Here is a 14511-nt window from a genome sequence, read left to right as displayed (position 1 = left end):
GTCTAGACACTCCTGGGACCCAGAATTATTAGCTAACTGGGCTTCTGAGTCCGGTGAGAGCTCAGAGTCTAGAAGCAACTTTCCCTGCCTGGAGAGGTGAACCCAGCAGGGAGGAGGGGAGAGGCGTGGGCGAGGGAGTGGGCGCGGGTGGGCGGGGCCGTCCGGGGGCCTCGTTGCCCGAGCCAATGGGGCGCCGCGGCGCGGGGAGGCCGGGCCGCCGGGCGGGGGCGCTCGCGCGCGTTGAGGGGCAGAGGCTGAGCTCCCGGGACCCGGAGCGGATCGACTGGCGGGCGCCGCGCCGAGGCACCACCGGGCGCCGAGTTCCTGGCGGCTCGCACGGTAAGCGGCGCGGCGCCGCAAAGTAGACTTTGTGGGGTTTCTGACAGCCGGGAGACCCCACCTCGAGCGGGGGCTGCTGGTGCGTTCTCGCGTCGGGCTGCGTCCCCTGGAGCTCCGGCTCTGTGTCCGCGGGATGCGGGCGCACGGAGGGGCAGGGAGGGAGGCAAGGAGCCGCGCACCACGGTGTCTCCCCAGGCTGCCGCTGCCGGCGCCCTGGGCCGGTCCCTGGGACAGACAGATCGGCGTGCGGGGGCCGTCTGCCGGGCCCGGGAGCCGGGGGCGCGCAAGACTGTGGATCCTAAGACTGCCTCCACCCAGCGCCCGGCCCGGGGAAGAGCTTGCGGGAAACCAGGAACCGCAGCGGCCGGACCTCTGCTCTGCGCCGGCTCCTAGGACCTGCCTTAGGTCCCCAGACCCCTCATGACCTGTTGCCTTGGGTTTGGGAGGTCAGGTTTGTCATGCCATTTCCGATTTCCAGTCATCCTGGGGGCAGGATGAAATTTCAGAGTGGTTTCCTGGCCAAGCTAGAAGCAGAGAATAGCTCTGGATACAGCACCTCGTGTATCTATCCAGCACTTACTTGGCTCTTTCTGAGTGCCAGGAACTGTGCCAAGCCCTAGCAGCATGAAGAATGGCCTTTGGGGAGCTTCTGGGGCTAAGAGGGACAGTAGGAGGAGCAATTGCAGTGCAGGGTAGTGCGGAAGACTCGAGATGGAGAAGAGGACGGTGAGGAAGCCAGGAAGGCTTCAGAGAGGAGGTGACCATTGACTGGAAGTCGGAGGTTTTGCCAGGCTGAAAAGTGTGTTGGGACTGTGAGTTGATAGGGAGCAGGAATTCCAGGTGGGTTTTCTTGTGTAAAGGTAAAGAAACTGAAAATGTCCGGTGTCCTGACCTAGAACATCAGATAATTCTACAGCAGATAATGGAGTAGGACCGGGTCTTGCTGTAGATAGGAAATGAGCTCTCGACATGGCAGGGAGCTAAAACCTGCACAGACCTTAAAGTGCAGCCTTAGAATATTTAGAATTTTATCCTGGAATGAAGGAGGGCCGTGGAAGAATTCTGATCAGTGATCAGGTCCCTCTGGCAGCTCTGGGGACAATGGATGGAGGCCGGAGCATCAGAAAGCTGGTAAGTTGTAGTTGTTTTCTGGTCCTTGGCTGCAAATACTCTTCCCTGCTTAAGGGAGCCCCCTCTGCCCGGGAGCCCTGCTCCCTGGCTTCTGGACATGGATTCAGGCAAAGAGATGCTGCCCGTGTAATGCTTGCTTCTGCAGCCTGCACATCGTTTTGATATTGTTTCTGGAGCCTGTGACCTCAGTCTTGTCATCAGGCCTCTGAAGGGTGCCTCTGCTCTTCTTTTCTCATCTTCAAGCCCTCTGTGTGCCCTTCCCCTCTGCCTGGGCTCCCCTTTCTGTTTCACAGAGATCCAGTCTCAGCCATTGGAGGCAAGGCTGTGTGTAGATTGGTGTAGTAGAAAGAACAAGGGCTCGCTGGGAAATCAGACCAGAAAGTCACTTTACCCATAGGCTTTGGGGACATTAGCAACCTTCATGAACCTTCTTTTTCTGATTTAAAAAGAAATCATTGTACTCACCTGTCATGGTTCGGGTTCCCTGGAAAAAGACTTGGCGCTTCTGAGATTTTTGTGCAGATAAGGGAAGCAGAACTGGGCAGAGGGAGATGTTGATCTATGGTGCAGTGCAAGAGAGGTCTCAATCCCTCCCATGAGACAAAGAGACGAGGCCTTTGAAGCTTAATGTTGATCAGCCAGTGGGTGCAGGCTGGTCCTAGGGAGGGAGCTAGGATGTCCCTTCAGCAGGACAGTTCCTGACTAGGGACTCACCTGGGAGCTGGGATAACCAACACTCTGGCAGCTGGACATGGGGAAGTCATGAGTGTCTTGGTCTTGGAGGGGGGTTGAGTATTTCCCCACGGTATCCACTACACTACCTCACAAATGAAGTAGTGCTTTGTACTGTGCCTGGTGCGTAGTAGATATCTTAAAAGTATTCATTTCTCTCACCTTTAAGTTTCATGACTGCACCTGAAAATGAGTTTTGGAATTCGAGTTGAGTCAGCTTTTGTGAGGAGCTTTTAATAATAACAGCCACAAAGACTACTGCTTCCCTTTTTTGAGTGTCTATTATGTATATACATTCTCTTCTAGTTATCCAATAATACTCCAACTTAGGTACTTTTATTCTCATTTTATAGTAAACCCAGTCTCTTCCAAAACCCAACCAAGTTGATGTTCTTTTGCCACAAAATAATAATTATAATAATAACAATCACTCACAACTCTATGATTTGTTACACTTTCCAAAGTGCTTTCATTGGTGGATTGATTGATTAATCATTCATTCATCCACTAATTAATCAATCAATGTGTATTGAGTGTCTCTTGAGGAGTAGGCGCTGTCCTAGGTGATGGGGAGAAAGCTCAGTCTATTAGAGGAGATAGACATTAAATACTTGGATTCATCAAAAGCAAGTGTTGAGGGATGGAACATTGCATTGCATAGCCAGGATGTGATAGAGAATAACAGGCTCTTTGTCCAATTGACTCCTTGCCTTCAGTTTCAATATAACCTTCTTGGAAAGGCCTTCTGTACTCCCTCCCTTTTATTCTCCCTTCGTAACAGTCATTTATCTATTTTATTTACTTTCCTATTGTTGGTCCTCCCCTTTAGACTGCAGACTCCAGGGGATCATACATTGCTTCATCCCAAGAGCCTACCACAGGGTTTAGCACATATTTCTTAAATGAGTGAAATGAATGAAGGGTGGATGTGCTTAACAGCATAGTCAGGGAAGGTCTCCCAAAGTCGTGATATTTACACTGAGATCTGGGGAATGAGAAAGATCCAGCAACGCCAAGATCAAGAGGCAGAGAGAACAGCTTATTCAAAGACCACGAGGTGGAGGAATGGAGGCTATTGTGGTTGGAGCGCATAGTGGGCAAATTGTGTGGAGTGGCCCGAGATGAGTTTGAAGGCAGTGGAGTCTTGGAGGCCACACTGAGCTTAGATTTTTATCTAAAGTGCAACAAACGAATCATTGAAGGATTTTAAGCCTAATGTGATAGTGTATATTTGTGTGTTGTCTGTTATGCCTCTGGGAGGAAAACTCCTTGAAGAAAGGTGCTTAGTAAATAGCGCTTAAATGAATGGATGATCTGGTTTATGTTTTAAAAGGAGTCAATCTCAGCTTCCAGGTGAGAAGTGGAATAGAGAGAAGAAAGAACTTGTCACAGTTGGAAGCTCAGTGAGATATATATTGGTGTCTGGGCTAGAGGACAGCAATAGTGTTGGAGAAAAGTAAAAGGGTTTGAGCTCTATTTAGGAAGCAAAATGGACAGGACTTGCTGATACTTTAAATGCAGGGAATATGGGAAAAGGGTGGGGATGAAGGATGGTGGCCAGCCTTATGGTTTCAGATTGGTTGGCTACTGAAAGTCTGGCAGCTCCATCAGTAAGTGACTGAATAAACAAAATGTAGTATAGCATACAATAGATTGTTACTCAGCCATAACAAGGAGTGAAGTACTAATACATGCTGCAATGTGGATGAACCTTAAAAATACTATGTGAAAACGTGTTTTAAAAGCCAGACACAAAAGGTTACATAGTGTATGATTCCCTTTATGTGAAGCATCCAGAATAGGTCAATCCATAGAGACAGAAAACAGATTGGTGTTTGTGCTGATCTGAGGGGGAAGTGGGACTGGGGCTTGACTGCTTAATGGCTAAGTGGTTTCCTTTTGAGGTGATGAAAATGTTTTGGAACTAGATAGAGGCGACAGTTTGTACATCATCATGAGGATAGTAAATGCCACGCATTGTTAGTTTAAAATGGCTAGCTTTTAGTTATGTAAATTTCACCTAATTAAAAAAACAAACAAAAGTTGGGTGGATGGGAGCATTATTCACATAACAGAGACTAGGCGAGGAGCAGGTTGTGCTTAGAGGATACAATTCAAATACTCTCTTGGAGATGCCCGTAAAACATCCACATAGAGACAGGAATTGGCTGTGAGTCTGGAGTCGAAGAGGGGAGTCTGGGCTGGAGATATAAATATGGCAGTTGTCAGCACTTAGATGTCAGCCAATAAAATGGATGAGTTCGAGTGTGAGAGAGAGAGCAGGAGAAAATCAGAGCTTTGGATCATTCTTTAATTTGATCTTTATAACTATTCATAGGAGATGCGATTGTCCTCATTTTCAGATAAGGACACCAACCCCCTCTCCCGTGTCCAAAGGAACTTGCCCAAAATCAGTTTGTTCCTGTGAGTCTCCAGACTTCCAATCCTTTGTCTTTCCCATCTCAGTGTGATGCCATTTAGAACTTCGGCAAACACATTCTCTCCCTTCTTTTGGTCATGATTGAGTATTCACACGTGGCAGGCACTGTCCAGGTTTATGTTACTGGAGAAAGTAGACATGGCTCTAATCTCCTGGAGTTTATCCAGTAAACAGGAAACGGCAGCCCACAACTCCAGGAGACCTTAAGATCACAGAGCAGGGGCATCTATCCCTGGTTTGGGGGTTGGCGGGTGGTTGGGGAAGGCTTCCAAGAGACAGTGATGTTTAAGCTGAATTTGCAACAGAAGCAGAGGGAATGAGCCCAAGAAAGAGAATAATCCACCATTGTCTTCATTTCCCCATTCCTCCCAGGTTCCTGGCATTCTCCAACTCATCAAGAGAGTCTATGTTTTCTGTAACTCTAGAGGCAATAAGTAAATAAACGGCTTGGTTTGACTTCAAGCGGGAGCTTCAAAAGGGTAGCAAGGTCGGGTCCCAAAAGCCTCTCTTTCAAAGCAAGCCTCCATCTCTTGCTCAACTGACTTATCCTCTCTTTTTTTTGAAACGGAGTCTCGCTCTGTTATGCCCAGGCTGGAGTGCAATGGCGTGATCTCGGCTCACTGCAACCTCCGCCTCCTGGGTTCAAGTGATTCTCCTGCCTCAGCCTCCAGAGTAGCTGGAATTATAGGCACCCGCCACCACACCCGGCTAATTTTTGTATTTTTAGTGGAAACGGGGTTTCACCATGTTGGTCAGGCTGATCTCGAACTCCTGATCTCAGGTGATACACCCACCTCGGCCTCCCAAAGTGCTGGGATTACAGGCGTGAGCCACTGCGCCCGGCCAACTCAGCCTCTCTTAACCTGACTTTTTAATACTTGGGATATGGAGCCATTGTTCAGTGCAGGAAATAAATGAGATGATGTAGCAAAGTGTTGGACACATGAAAAATGCTCAGAAAAATGTTATCTTGTTTGGAGAGGAAGACTTTCTGAGTTGATCAGTGGTTGCCACACTCTGTACACTATTTATAATACAGCTATCCATGCTCCCTTTGTAGGTTCTGATTTAGATGGGTTGAAATGAAAAATGATGATCTGTATGTTTAGAAAGCATCCTGGATGATTCTGATAAAAGCAAGTTCAGGAACCATTGGTTTAGACCAAATCCTCTTTGCTCTGATGAGCATGAAAGGGTTAAGCACCTAGAAGCAGAATTTTGCCTTCTAGGAATTATTAGCCAATGACGGTGCTGACCGATGATGTAATGTCTTTGGCTGGTGCTCCATTGGTTAAGTGTATTGTTTCTCTTGCTTCAGCTGTTTGAGGAGCAGAGCTGGAGCGCAAGGGTTAATAATTTTGTGGAAGCAGTTAGAGCTCTCTCTCTCTCTCTCTTTTTTTTTTTTTTTCGTTCCTCTTCTGCTAGGTGTGAGTATACAGCAGGGCCCTGCAGATTGTTGCCCTTCTCCTTCCAACAAACATCCACACTCTCCTTACACATCCATACTCTCCTCCTTTCCTCCTCCCAAACAGAGCACATGTGTCCGTAGTACTACGGAGGAGGAGAAGGAGGAGGAGGAGGAGAAGGAGGAGGAGGAGGAGAAGGAGGAGGAGGAGGAGGATTCTTTAGAGAAGAGAGCCCTTTCAAAGTTCCACACTGCAGTCTCTTACTGCAGTCTCTCCTTGCCACCGGGGACGGGCACAGCCCCAGGTCCCTCTGAATGAATTGCTAAACTGCCACCTGCTTCTGAGCATTGTTCAACCTGGCAGAATCCTTAGAACGAGGAGGTGAGCCCAAGGTTTTGGAAGAGGGAGTGGGCCTGGTGGGAAGGAGCCGTGGGGTGCGGGGAGGACTAGCTCTAGACTGAAGGTCAGGTGCAAGCTCAAGCCAGTGGCTGCCACTGGCTTGTGATATGAGCTTGGGCAGGATGGTCTCCCTCTCTGGGTCTGTTTGCCAAAGTGCACGATGTGAGGCTTGGATTAGGGCCTTCCTAATCCAAGTTTTAGCAGACACTGTCTAGGGAGTGTGCTCACCAGGAGCTACAAGGAAGCATGTTCTTGGTGTAGCTTTCTGTCAGATACTCCCTGAAAATACACGCTTTCTTTTGGGAATCTGGGCAGGAGGGGAGCTCATCAGGTTATCCCTGTATCTCTGAAACCACTTCTAATCTGGTTCCTCCTTATATTGTCTGAGCTCCCTCTAGAGCACTCCAGCTCAGTCCAGCGGCCCTTGTAGAATCTGGGCTGAGGTTTCTCCAGAGACTCTTGAGTGGTCTCATGGATTTTGATCATGTCATTTGGGGGGACCTTTGGGTCCCTGACCCTTGAGTTGTTTGTGTGCCTTAATGTATTTGGGCACTTTTCTAGGTGTCCCGGGCTGGGGCTCTTAGGGGTGAGGAGAGGAATTCTTTTTGTATTATGGATAGCGTAACTGTGATTTTTTTTTGTTTGTGTTTAATGGGAAATGGATTATTGCCTCTACCTAAAACTTCTCACCTTGTCCAGAAAGGGTCCCAATGTAGGCATGTGTGCCTCAAGATGTAAATTGAAATGAGTAGATGTGGGGAAGGGAGAGGGGAGCAGAGCAGCTGAGGAAAACTGCTAGCAAGAACCACTGACCTTCATTTCATAAGTAATTCAAGAAATCCTTGCCTTTCATAGACACACTGCGATGCTGGCTATCTCTTGCGGTCCTCCAAAAATATACAGAAATAGAAAATTTTTCTATTTTTAATTTTTCAGAATTGGGTTATAAGTGATGGGTTCTCAATTTTGGAGAATAGGGCCTACAAAGGGTTATCTTTGTGTCTTGTGTGGTCCTTGGTGTTTGCCACCCTGTGTTCTAGGCCAGGCTTGCTGATGTAGGTCCTTGAGCAAGTCACCGAACGTTTCTGAGCCTCAGTTCTCTCCCTTGTAAATCGCAGAGGTAGAAAGGAGTTGGACTTGCTGATTTTTGCAGCCCTTCTAGGTCTGGCCACCTGGGCTTCAGATTACTATAAGCCTTTGGAATTTGAATATGTTGATGAAGTGGGCTCAGTGGGTAAAGAATGTTTGAATAAAGGGATACATGGCATATGTCCTCTAGGTACTGGGTGCTTTATACGGGTTTTAATTTATTTCACCATCCGAGCTGTGCTGAGAGTGGGTAAAATTAACCCCACTCTGCAGATGTGAAAATCAAGGCTAAAGGAGGTTGAGTGACTTGTCCAAGATGATCCACTTGCTCAGTGGCAGGGCTGGTATTTAGAGCTGTGCAGGCAGATGTACTGAGGGAGGGATCCATGGCAGGATAATGGTGGGGCTGGAGCAGGAATCTTTTGTCTGCCTTTGTTTCCTTGCATGCTGTTCTCTGTACTAGAAGTCATGTGCTGGTTTTGAGATAAACTAGCTCAGCCAGGTCACTGTAGCTTATCCACTCACTGTCTGGGACCACAAAAGATTGGAGGACCCTGGTTCTGAAAGGGACCTTACAGTTCTTTGGATCAAGCTCCTCAATTTGTTTTGCTTTGTTTTGTTTTTGTTTTTTGAAACAGTCTCGCTCTGTCACCCAGGCTGGAGTGCGGTGGCGTGATCTCAGCCCACTGCAACCTCCACCTCCCAGGCTCAGATTCTCATGTCTCAGCCTCCCGAATAGCTGGGACTACTGACGTGCACCACCACGCCCGGCTAATTTTTTGTATTTTTAGTAGAGATGGGGTTTCAATATGTTGGCCAGGCTGGTCTTGAACTCCTGACCTCAAGTGATCCACCTGCCTCAGCCTCCCAAAATGCTGGGGTTACAGGCGTGAGCCACTGTGCCTGGCCAAGCCCCTGAATTTGTAGCTGAAAAAATGGAGGTCCACAGAAGTTAGGGGATTTGTTTCATGTCACTTGATGAGTTGACAGATGGGAAGAAATGGACACAAAGACTCCCTGTCTTAGGTGTTTGGAGTTGTATTTTTATAACTTGTTGTTTTTTAAGAAAAAATAAAACAACAACACTCATTCATTTGAGACACATGGGGTGAGTGAGTTGCATTTAGTTATTCTCACCTCCAGGCCCCTTTCCAGTGCCAAGAGATTGGAGTAGGCTTATGGAAAACCTCCTCTGCTTAGCTTTGCGGCTGGTGTCTGAGACACAGAGGGCAACAGGCAAGCTGAGTATGAGACCTGGTCACTTTCCTTGAGCAGGCTCAGGCTGTGTTTCCTGGGGTCTTCTGGCTCACAGGTTAGCAGTCCTTCCCAATGGATGGGCCGAGACCCCGACCCTTTCCTCCTGCGTGCGGCTGGCACCGAATCTGTGCCACTGTAAGAGTAGTTGCCACATGCCGTGTGGTTTTTGTTCTTTGTCTTCCCGACTAAGAGGCATGCTTCCAGAGCGCAGCTCCCAAAATATTGAATTTAATTAATTGGCGGAGCTGCCTAATGGGGAGGCGGGTATCAATAGCTTGGACGAGCACCCAGAATAAAAACCATCCGGTGGTTATTAAAAAGCACAGTGCAGATACTTGACCCTTTTCATGATCACTATAGCATTAAGAAAGTCTCACCCAAATAACAGCCTTCAGAAATTCAAATTATTATCATAGGAAAGAGGAGTTATAATTATTCTGCAGGGCTGGAGGGCAAAGCTAGCTGCAGCAGTGGAATTTGAAGAAAAGCCGATAGCAGATAGAGGAAGAACGTGCTGGTAGTGGAGCTGTCCAGCAGGGGGAGCCCACCTTCCAAGGCCCTGTCATCATTGAAGCCCTGGCAAGGAGTGGAACTTGGCAATCTGTAACTTCCTTTCTAGAGCTAACATTTCTTGATTATCTATCAAGCGGGAGTAAATTAGAGGAAGCTAAGGGTACAGCAACACTGTGTCTTACTCATTTTTTAGGCTCTAAACCCATTGTATGCTGTGAAAATCATGTGTAGCCAAAAATACCCTAAATATATTTTAATGGTCAGAAAGTTGCATTATACATGGTTTTTGTGTATGAAACCCTGAATAGTAATTCCCTGTGCTATCCAGTGTGCAAAACTCTGGCCTACAGCAAAAGAAGTAGAAAAAGAAGGTCAAAAAAGAAGTTGTCTGCATCTTCATGCTGCTCTGTTTTTAAGGTAACTGTCAAATCTCTAGGGCATGGGGTGAAGGAGAGGGAATTCTTAGGAGTATGTATTTGCTTGCAAGGTTTCTGTCATTCAGTTTGGATAAACAGCCTCTAATACCTTCATACATGTTGTTTCAGTCCATTTTGCATTGCCATTAAGGAATACCTGAGACTGGGTAATTTATAAAGAAAAGAGGTTTATTTGGCTCAAGGTTCTGCAGGCTGTACAAGCATGGCACCAGCATCTGCTCAGCTTCTGGTGAGGCCTCAGGAAGCTTTAACTCATGGCAGAAGGCGAAGGGGTAACAGGCATATCACATAGTGAGAGAGAGAGCAACAGAGAGAGGAGTACGTGCCAGGCTCCTATTAACAACCAACTCTTGTGTGAACTAATAGGGCAAGAACTCACTCATCACCAAGGGGAGGACACCAAGCCATTCATGAGGGATCCACCCCCATCACCAAAACACCTCCCAGCAGGCCCCACCTTCAATACTGGGGATCACATTTCAAAAATATTTTTGAGGGTATTTTTAGCTACACATGATTTTCACACCATACTGTGGGTTTAGAACCTAAAGAATGAATAAGATGCAGTGTTGCCATACCCTCATGCTATTTGGAGAAGGCAAACATCCAAACTATATCACGTTAATAGTTTTTTTTTAACAATAATGAAAATTAAATGAGATAATATATGTGGAAACCTCCAGCCCAGGAAATGTTGCAGTATGGTAGGTGTTCAGTAATATTTGCTGGAAGGTAATCAGCATATTGCTTCAGCAGACTGGTCCATGCTGGTCTTTGAAACATTTTAGAGAAGAAACTGGCCACTAGTGTCCAGGTGTTGGTCGGTGTTTTCTACTTGAGGTTGGCATGTTCTGCCTGCCTCCTCCAGACAGTATTCATTCTCATGCCCCTGAATATTGCTTCTAAAGTCCAAAGTGGAAAAAGAATGGAGTTGAAGGCAACACAGACCTGAGTTCAAAATGCCAGACATCGCTGTGTGACATCGGTCATGTTACCTAACCTCTCTGTGTTGGTTCCTTTTTTTTTTTTTCTGCACGTGAAAATGGGACTAATAGGTCTAACCTTGAAGGATAAGAGGATTAAGAGAGAACCTTCAGAGTGCCAGGAACCTGTAGAGCAGGTGTTCTGTAAATGCTCATGTATTCATTCTCCTTGGAAAGGTGTTACAGAGAGGTGTTTTTATTATTTTTTTTTTCTTTCTTCAATCTTACCTCAAACTTCTTTGTTCACATTAGTGGCACTTCTGGATAGCTTTCTGCAAGCCCTCAGGAAACCCCACATGACATTACTCTAAGAATGCTGTCCTTATAGCCTGGCACCTCCTGCCAGTTTTCTAACCAAGCACCAGAAAGCTGCACTTAGAAGGGAGACGTCGAACTTAACACATTTTTTGAAAGCACCAACAGCTGAATTAAATGTTGGGGGCTAGGACTGCTTTACTCAGGGGCCACGTAGGCAGGTGATTTGAGGGGTGATACAAAGAAATTTTTGAGTCAAAGTATGGCTCCACGTTGAAATCATTGGGAATTTCATTATTGAGTGTTCGTCTCTTGGGTGTGCTCATTCATTCATTCAATAAATATTATGGAGTTTTAATCCTGTGATAGGCAGATTCTAAGTGCTGGGGATGTATTGGTGACTAGTACAGATAAGGTTACCCTCATGCATCTTATATTCTCAGAGGAAAGGTAGAAAATAACCAGAAAACAAATATATTATATGATGCCACTTAGTAATGAGTGCCATGAAGAAAAACGAAACAGTATGAGGGAAATAGTATTATAGATACTATTATAGAAAAGTCAGTTAAAGAAGACCTGTGTAAGGAGTAAATATTTTAGTAGAGCCATGATGTTTGGGAGTGAGTTTTGGAAATACCTGTAGAAAAGAGTACCTGGCAGAGAGAACAGCAGATGGACCTCAGGACAGGTAAGAGGTGGGGGAAGGGAGAGTTGGAGAAGATGTCTTTAGAGAGGTTCCCAAAGCCAGGCCTGGTGGGAACTCATGGGCTGTGGAAAGGAGTTTGGATTTTTTTTTTTTTTTTTTAAACAGAGACTTGCTCTGTTGCCCAGGCTGGAGTGCAGTGGTGTGGTCTCACCTCACTGCAACTTCCGCCTCCCAGCTTCAAGCTAGTCTCCTGCCTCAGCTTCCCGAGTAGCTGGGATTACAGGTGCCTGCCACCACACCCAGCTAATTTGTTTGTATTTTTAGTAGAGACAGGGTTTTACCATGTTGGCCAGGCTGGTCTCGAGCTCCTGACCTCGTGATCCACCTGCCTCGGCCTCCCAAAGTGCTGGGATTCCACCTCGCCCAGCTAATTTTTTGTATTTTGGGTAGAGACGAGGTTTTATCATGTTGGACAGGCTGGTCTCGAACTCCTGACCTTGTGATCCGCCTGCCTCGGCCTCCCAAAGTGCTGGGATTACAGGTGTGAGCCACTGCACACAGCCAGGTTGTTTCTAGTTTTTAAGGATTATGAATAAAGCTGCTATAAACATTTGTATTTAGGTTTTTGTGTGGATGTGAGTTTTTGCTTCTCTAAGGTAAATACCCAAGAGTTGGATTGCTAGGATATGTGCTAAGTTTACATTTAACTTTATAAGAAACTTCCAAACTAATTTCTAGAGTGGCCATGTCATTTTGCATTTCCATCAACAACGTATGAAAGTTCCATTTGCTCTGCATTGGAATCAGTAGTTGGCATGGTTGGTATTTTTTATTTTAGCCATCTTTATAGTTTAGTGGTATCTCAATGGTTTAATTTGCATTTCCCTAATTTGCTAATTACGTTGAATATCTTTTCAAGTGTATATTTACCATTCCTATATTCTCTTTGGCGAAGTGTCTTCAGGTCTATTACATGTTTTTTGTTTTTTTTTAATTGCTTTTTTTATTGTTGAGCTTTTAGCCTTCTTTATATACCAGTACTTTCTTGGATATGTGACTTGCAAATATTTGACATGTTTTTAGAGAATCATTCTGAATGCTCTGTGTTAAGAGAGGCATAGTGGGGGAAAGGTGGGAGCTATAGGATCAGTGAGTGGGTCATTGTGGTAGTTCATGGGGGAGAGATGATGATGGGCTAGACTAAGGTCCTTGGGGTGAAAGAAGTGAGAAGTGGTTAAAGAGATGATGATGGGCTAGACTAAGGTCCTTGGGGTGAAAGAAGTGAGAAGTGGTTAAAGAGATGATGATGGGCTAGACTAAGGTCCTTGGGGTGAAAGAAGTGAGAAGTGGTTAAAGAGATGATGATGGGCTAGACTAAGGTCCTTGGGGTGAAAGAAGTGAGAAGTGGTTAAAGAGATGATGATGGGCTAGACTAAGGTCCTTGGGGTGAAAGAAGCGAGAAGTGGTTAAAGAGATGATGATGGGCTAGACTAAGGTCCTTGGGGTGAAAGAAGCGAGAAGTGGTTAAAGAGATGATGATGGGCTAGACTAAGGTCCTTGGGGTGAAAGAAGCGAGAAGTGGTTAAAGAGATGATGATGGGCTAGACTAAGGTCCTTGGGGTGAAAGAAGCGAGAAGTGGTTAAAGAGATGATGATGGGCTAGACTAAGGTCCTTGGGGTGAAAGAAGTGAGAAGTGGTTAAAGAGATGATGATGGGCTAGACTAAGGTCCTTGTGGTGAAAGAAGTGAGAAGTGGTTAAAGAGATGATGATGGGCTAGACTAAGGTCCTTGGGGTGAAAGAAGCGAGAAGTGGTTAAAGAGATGATGATGGGCTAGACTAAGGTCCTTGGGGTGAAAGAAGCGAGAAGTGGTTAAAGAGATGATGATGGGCTAGACTAAGGTCCTTGGGGTGAAAGAAGCGAGAAGTGGTTAAAGAGATGATGATGGGCTAGACTAAGGTCCTTGGGGTGAAAGAAGCGAGAAGTGGTTAAAGAGATGATGATGGGCTAGACTAAGGTCCTTGGGGTGAAAGAAGCGAGAAGTGGTTAAAGAGATGATGATGGGCTAGACTAAGGTCCTTGGGGTGAAAGAAGCGAGAAGTGGTTAAAGAGATGATGATGGGCTAGACTAAGGTCCTTGGGGTGAAAGAAGTGAGAAGTGGTTAAAGAGATGATGATGGGCTAGACTAAGGTCCTTGGGGTGAAAGAAGTGAGAAGTGGTTAAAGAGATGATGATGGGCTAGACTAAGGTCCTTGTGGTGAAAGAAGTGAGAAGTGGTTAAAGAGATGATGATGGGCTAGACTAAGGTCCTTGGGGTGAAAGAAGTGAGAAGTGGTTAAAGAGATGATGATGGGCTAGACTAAGGTCCTTGGGGTGAAAGAAGTGAGAAGTGGTTAAAGAGATGATGATGGGCTAGACTAAGGTCCTTGGGGTGAAAGAAGTGAGAAGTGGTTAAAGAGATGATGATGGGCTAGACTAAGGTCCTTGGGGTGAAAGAAGTGAGAAGTGGTTAAAGAGATGTTGATGGGGTAGACTAAGGTCCTTGGGGTGAGAGAAGTGAGAAGTGGTTAAAGAGATGATGATGGGCTAGACTAAGGTCCTTGGGGTGAGAGAAGTGAGAAGTGGTTAAAGAGATGATGATGGGCTAGACTAAGGTCCTTGGGGTGAAAGAAGTGAGAAGTGGTTAAAGAGATGATGATGGGCTAGACTAAGGTCCTTGGGGTGAAAGAAGTGAGAAGTGGTTAAAGAGATGATGATGGGCTAGACTAAGGTCCTTGGGGTGAAAGAAGTGAGAAGTGGTTAAAGAGATGATGATGGGCTAGACTAAGGTCCTTGGGGTGAAAGAAGTGAGAAGTGGTTAAAGAGATGATGATGGGCTAG

At 46.1% G+C, this 14511-nt stretch overlaps 1 protein-coding gene across 6 annotated transcripts in view; it reads left to right on the top strand.

Moving 5' to 3' along the window:
- The first annotated feature begins 207 nt into the window (after positions 1-207).
- The window catches only part of SYN3 (synapsin III), a 566272-nt gene continuing 551968 nt past the window's right edge, over positions 208-14511 (top strand). For 2 of the 6 annotated variants that reach the window (XM_057301025.2, XM_034948980.3), the window contains exon 1: positions 208-339. The gene's annotated coding sequence lies outside the window, so the exon portion shown is untranslated. Of the gene's footprint in view, positions 340-462; positions 1471-5403; positions 6430-14511 lie in introns of those variants that run through there. The other 4 variants (XM_057301026.2, XM_034948981.3, XM_008974980.4 and 1 more) reach the window with 3 other exon arrangements.

Source organism: Pan paniscus, chromosome 23 (assembly GCF_029289425.2).
Source record: "Pan paniscus chromosome 23, NHGRI_mPanPan1-v2.0_pri, whole genome shotgun sequence".
NCBI classification, from domain to species: domain Eukaryota; kingdom Metazoa; phylum Chordata; class Mammalia; order Primates; family Hominidae; genus Pan; species Pan paniscus.
Note: the sequence above shows the minus strand (reverse complement) of the source record. Positions and strands in the feature narration are given on the sequence as shown.